We start from the raw sequence: 6,345 nt of genomic DNA, 5'->3' as shown, positions 1-6,345 counted from the left end.
TATCGGCATGCCTATGATCACATAGACCTAGCTTGCGCCCCGAACTACCATACCAAGATGTATGCACAACACCGAGGAGTTCTTTTTAAGTTTAAAAGCTTCGTTGATCCGTGGTGAAAGTGTGATATTTCTTACGCGATATCCTCGCTTTTATAGCGTTTATACTATTTTCGAGAACACAGATTCAAGTACAGATGAATCACTCACTATCTACAAAAGGATACTATCAACAAAACTGACATCTACACACGTTTAGAAATACAAATTCACATAGTGCACTCTCGCAAACATGAAGATACATTAAACTACTCATAATAGAGCATGAAATACAATAAACATTAAACAAAAGTTATACATTACAAACAATGTGCAATATTACATATAATAACACAACATTTACGTGTCCTTTCATAAAAATATAATATATCAGTGACATATTTTAAAGTTGTGACGTCACATAAAAATATGGACCATATCAGGTTAGCCGGTTCGATCTTCTGTGGAGGCACATTGAACGTTCGGATTCTACTTTAAGCTGTGGGTCTAATTTTGTTTACCCTATCTAAGCATAAGTGGACTTAAAACAAACTTCGACAATATAGTCAACGATATAGATGTACAGTAACATTTGCATTTGTTCAAAAAATGGCGGAGTTCGTTTGCGTAAGCAACACGACGTCAGCTTCATGTAATGGAAACCGCTACCGCACAACATTGCTCGATTTGTGTCGACCTGCATTCCGAAAAGGACCTGTCAGTGAAGAATGCGTTCTTCGAAGTAGGCAATCAAAGTGCGCAGGGTACATCCCCGAAAACGAGGCTACTGATACACAAAATACCAAACTGGTTACCCGTATACTGTTTCCCCTGGAGCAGTTCAAGATTCACCGCAAACATTCTTTTTTTCAGGGTCACGGAGTCATGACGGCGTCTGTGTGTTATTTTCTGTGTACTGTACTGTGTGTTAATTCTTTCCCTCTCTATCTCTCACGCACATACAGGCAAGACGTTAATACAATGAAAGTCGATTCTTAATCAAAGTGAGGGAGAATAATCTATAGCTGTCATCTTCGAAAAATTGGGTCGCCACTTTGATTGTAGGGTGAAGAGGAAGGTGATAAATTAGGAATGACTAACAGTGCTCGAGTGTTACTTTTCTTTTGCTTACGTCATGAAATTTGATCTATTCTTACCTGCTTTAGTGGTATAACGTGGATCGATGTGAAAATAAAATATTCTGTGTTCTATTCTATCCACGGCCATGAAATGGATATTTGTCATTCGCCTTTCGTTCATTGTTAACTTGTCTTACGTCTCCATTGTCGAAGTAAATATATAGTGCAAACATAAGCATCGGTGATTTTTTTCTTGGAAGCAAGAAGCAAGTCATTTTTTGTTCAAGCCAACAAAGGTTTGAACTTTTTTGCTTCCTCTAACACGCAAGATGATATATACAATGAAAGTTGATTCTTAATCAAAGTGAGAGAGAATGATCCCTTACTTAAATGAAACTATATATTTATATGTATGTGTGTATGTATGTATGTGTGTATGTATATGTATTTCTATGTATTTATGTATATACACCCACGTGTGTGTATATATAAACTTATTACGCCTTGTTTATTTTCTGCCTATCGCGTTGTATTTGTTTACTGTTATTAGTGGTATTATGCAATCAATGGTTATTGAATTTAAATTGAACAATATTATTTATGTGCAATAGAAATACCTAAATTTTAGCTCTGTCCCAGTAGTCTGTGGAGCAAGCGAACGAAAACAAGTGTCTGCGCAAGTAGTGACTCAAGAGGGCTCGACCAATGAACACGTGAGAAGGGAAGTGCGTTCATGGATAAGAAAACGCTGCTTCAACTACCAGCCTTTTGCAGTAGCACACATTGCTTTGCTCTGCCCACCCGATTTCTCCCCTTCTCTATCGTTATGAGCGGCTTTGCTCCAGAAATCTCCGAGACAGAGTGTAGTTTTGATCAGAATTTAGTTTGCATGGCATCTATTTGGCAAAGTGGCATAACATTTTGCACGATCTTTATGCTCAGGTATCGAACTAATTTGTTATTTTTTCCTGACTTTTTCTACTGTTTCGGGAGTTAATTTGAAATTTTAGTTCCCTAAAGAAATACTGATGATATTGTTTATTTCTATTTATGCCAGGAAAGGATTGCGTCAACATCGAGTTGCTTGCTGTTACTGCGAATCGTCTGGTGACACATCTGCGTCTTCATTGCAAGGTATATTTATTCGCTAATGCCATAAGTTGGATCTGGTATAATACTTTTAAGATTGGTTTAGACACTGTCCGAATTAAGCTTTTTTGCTTTGTCAGTCCCACCCAATGAATTGGCGGTGAAGTACGTTCGCCTCCTAGATGTAATCTCTTCGATAAAGATTGTTGTAAAGATTTTTATTAAATATACTATTCATAAGTCGGAACTCGTCGCTTAGCCTATGTCCTCTCAGTGGCGTATTTGTGGTTTCATTCTGGAAGGTAGGTTTGTTTTGCGTATGCAAACTTTTATGTGTTACCACTCAGTAAACTAAACTACTGCCTTGCGGTTCTAAGTACAGTAAAACCTCGTTAATCCAGACCCCAATAAGCCGGACTTATCTTAATCCGGACAGGCAAAAGGCAGTAGAAAGAAAAGCAGAATGCAAGGTTTTAAATGTGGCTAGAAGTCAACAAGAGAACTTCTCAAAGAAAAGGCAGTCAACCACTGATGAAATTCTCTTTCCCGCAGACTTTGTACTGTACTGTATAGTGTATTTAGGCCTATACCCTTTAAATACACCGCTTTGTCTCTACAAACGGAGTTTTAATGCACTTTCTACTGTTCTTTTAGGATATTTCAGTTAATCCGGACTTTCGTTAAACCGGCCAACTTACCCCCATTAGTCCGGATTAACGAGGTTTTACTGTACCTTAGCAAATTGGTTCTAAAGTCATTAAATCTGATGATAACATAAACACGTAATTTAGAAACAGCATATTTACATTCTAAGAAAATCAAACTCATGTACAAGAAGAGCTATTGGACTAATAGATAGATAGATAGATAGATAGATAGATAGATAGATAGATAGATATAGATATATAGATAGATAGGTAGATAGATAGATAGATAGATAGATAGGTAGGTAGGTAGGTAGGTAGGTAGGTAGGTAGGTAGGTAGATAGATAGATAGATAGATAGATAGATAGATAGATAGATAGATAGTTAGTTAGTTAGTTAGTTTTATTAACCTTTGGAATGAGTACATTCATGGTTTCTTCATGGTTTTCATTGGATAACATTTCACTACATTTCTCGAGATATGATTTTTATGTACAAAGTATACTACTTCATGGGAGGAATTGCAATTCATTACATAATACAATACAATACCTACATAGAATACATGGAATGAAACATAATACAACACTATGATAAATAGTACAGAAAATATTCAGTGAATGCAGAATAATACATATTATAACACAGATATATCAAATTTGTAAGTATAGAAATGTTGTGTACATTTAAATGTGTATATACACATTGTAAGTACGCAATGATTTTTTTTTGTTTTTATTTGTTACATATCAAAAAATTCATCCACTTTGTAATACACATTCTCCAAGAGAAATTCTTTAACATGATTTCTAAATGTTTCTTTCTTCATTTCCTTGAATACATTGGATAGTTTATTGTATAGTTTTAATCCTTTGTGGTCAATAGTATTTTTGTAAACTGTAATCTTATGGTCTCTAATGAAAGTTGATTGCTGTTCTTGTGTTGTGTTCATGGAAGCTGCAATTTTGGTTAAATAAGTGTGCATGTTCGTGTATGAATGAAACTATTTCTAAAATATATAAGAAAGGTACTGGTAATATACGAAGATGTTTAAAGATTGGTTTACTAGGTGCTCTAGGAGCTTCTTGCATTATTATTCTGACATTTTTTTCTGGAGCTTGAAAATAGTTTCTACTTTTGATGATAGGCTCCAGAATGGTATCCCGAATGTTATTCTTGAATTAATTAGGCTATTGCATGGTACAAAGTTTTCATCATATCTTTTGTTAGGATATTCCTCAGGATTTAGAACATTTAACAATATGAGCTCAACGTTTCAGATAATGTATATATATGTTTATCCCATAGATTTGCCTCAATTCATATACCTAATAAACATTTGCTCTCTGGAATTTCTTCTATTTGTTTTCCTTGTAGTTTATCTTCTGAAGTTCTATTAGGATTAAAATCTACTTGGAAAATTTTTGTTTCATTAAAATAAAAGTGATTATGATTCATCCAGTCGGCCAACCTTTTCTTTGTTTCATCGGTTGTAACCTGGAGGTTATGCATATTGCAGCCATGTAGTAAAATATTTGTGCCATCTGCATAGAGCCACTGTATCTGTTCGTTTTACATAGTCTGGTAGACTATTGTTATAACTGAGGAAGAAAATCGGTTCCAATATTGATGCTGGGGTACTCCCTGCATAATGAGTTCTAATTTGGATTTTTCTGAACCTACCTCTACATATTGAAATCTTTTTTCCAAATATGATTGGAACCATGAATTTGCGGTGCCTCTTATTACCATATTGTTCAGTTTTGTTGTTAGAATTTTATGATTAACCACATCAAATGCCTTTGTTAGATCTATAAACGTACTGTAAACATTCTTTTTCTTCCCTGGCTTTGTATTTTTTTATAAAAATGAGTATAATGCATAATTTATTCTTTTGCTTTTCCTAAACCCGAATTGTGCTTCTGTTATTACGTTGGTTCTTTACAGAAACCTTATTATTATGTTGTACATAACAAATGGTGCTAAGCACAGGGGACCACTTTACCTTTACCTTACATAACACGTTCAAGTATCTCTGAGAACACTGGGAGGATTGAGTTTGGGCGATAATTTTGTACATGATTCTTATTTCCTTTCTTGAAGATTGGTTTTATCTTCGCTATTTTAAATTCATCTGGAAATCTACCTGTATAACTATAGTCAGCAAGAATGCAGTCCAGTGTGAATTACATGGAAGAAAGCTTGACATGTAGGTGGTTCAGATACATCCCCATTGATTTTGAAAGTCAAGCCCATAAGCATATAAGCCGAGTGGGCAAGTGCTTCATTAAAGTTAAGGGTGCCGACAAATGAACAAGATCAAGAACCACTGATGTGGAGCATATTCGTTTTATTTTTATTTTTATAAATCCATATTTACTCACGGTTTCAAATCACAACACTGTTGTGAAGCATTTCACAAACAACAGGAGGAAAGCAATACAGTTTTTTGTGCCATATCTTCCTCTTACGAAAGTATCGGAGCATGACGTTAAAAGCACGGGGAAAAGAAATAATCCAGGCTAATGGCCACAGTTTCCGGCCATAAGGGTGAAGGAATAAAAAAACAAAAGCTATTTTCTTCCTGGTTCTTCCTCAGTCTGCTTTTATTTATTTTTTATAAGCTTCGAATGATAGGACTATATGCGTGTATGTGTTTGCAAATACAAAAACACAGATACTGTTTATGTGTGTTCTATCTACACACAGAAAATGTATCATATCTGTTCTCTGCACCAGAAACGCGTCGATTAATAGTATACTAAGGGAGCTTTTATACCGAAGAGACAAGCGACAGGCGACAAGTGACACGTTTATCTTGAAAACCAAATTTCAGAAATAAATGTAACTTTTCGAACCGAAGCCAGACGACAAGCTACACATGTTGCTTGTCGCTTGCGTATCGCTCGTACTGAACTATTTTCTTAATTCCGTGCATCATGTTGCCTCGGTCTGCTGGTTGCGCATGCACGATGAATTCTTCCTTACAGACTGAAGGGGACCGTGCTGCTTGTCTCTTGTCGTTTTGGTGCGTAACTCCCGAGTCGCTTGTCACTTCGGTATGTCGCTTGTTGCTTGCTACTTCGGTTTGAAATCTCCCTATCGCTTGTTTCCTGTCGCCTACCGCTTGGCGCTTTGGTCTGAAAGTTCCCTTACTGCATCAGTTTTACATCTTGATGCATTTTTGTATATTATTTGTAAAGGTAACGCCAAAGTGCATCATATGATGCCAGTATTTCGTTCAATGTCGAGCTGTGCTTTAAGGAATTTTAATGCATACGGCTAGAAAATACATCATTTGTGGGTCAGACACAATGCATCATTTAGATGCATCATATATTTCTGTACTTCAATGCATTTTTTATGCACATTTCTCGATGATGCTCTTAAACATTTGGTCTGAGTTACAGACCATGCATTTTTTGCTTTAACTGATGCATTTACATTTCAATGTGCATGACTAAAATTAATATTAAGCAGATCCAACAAAAAAGAG

This window comes from Lepisma saccharinum, chromosome 19 (genome assembly GCF_977018435.1).
Source record: "Lepisma saccharinum chromosome 19, izLepSacc3.1, whole genome shotgun sequence".
Taxonomy (NCBI): domain Eukaryota; kingdom Metazoa; phylum Arthropoda; class Insecta; order Zygentoma; family Lepismatidae; genus Lepisma; species Lepisma saccharinum.
Note: the sequence above shows the minus strand (reverse complement) of the source record.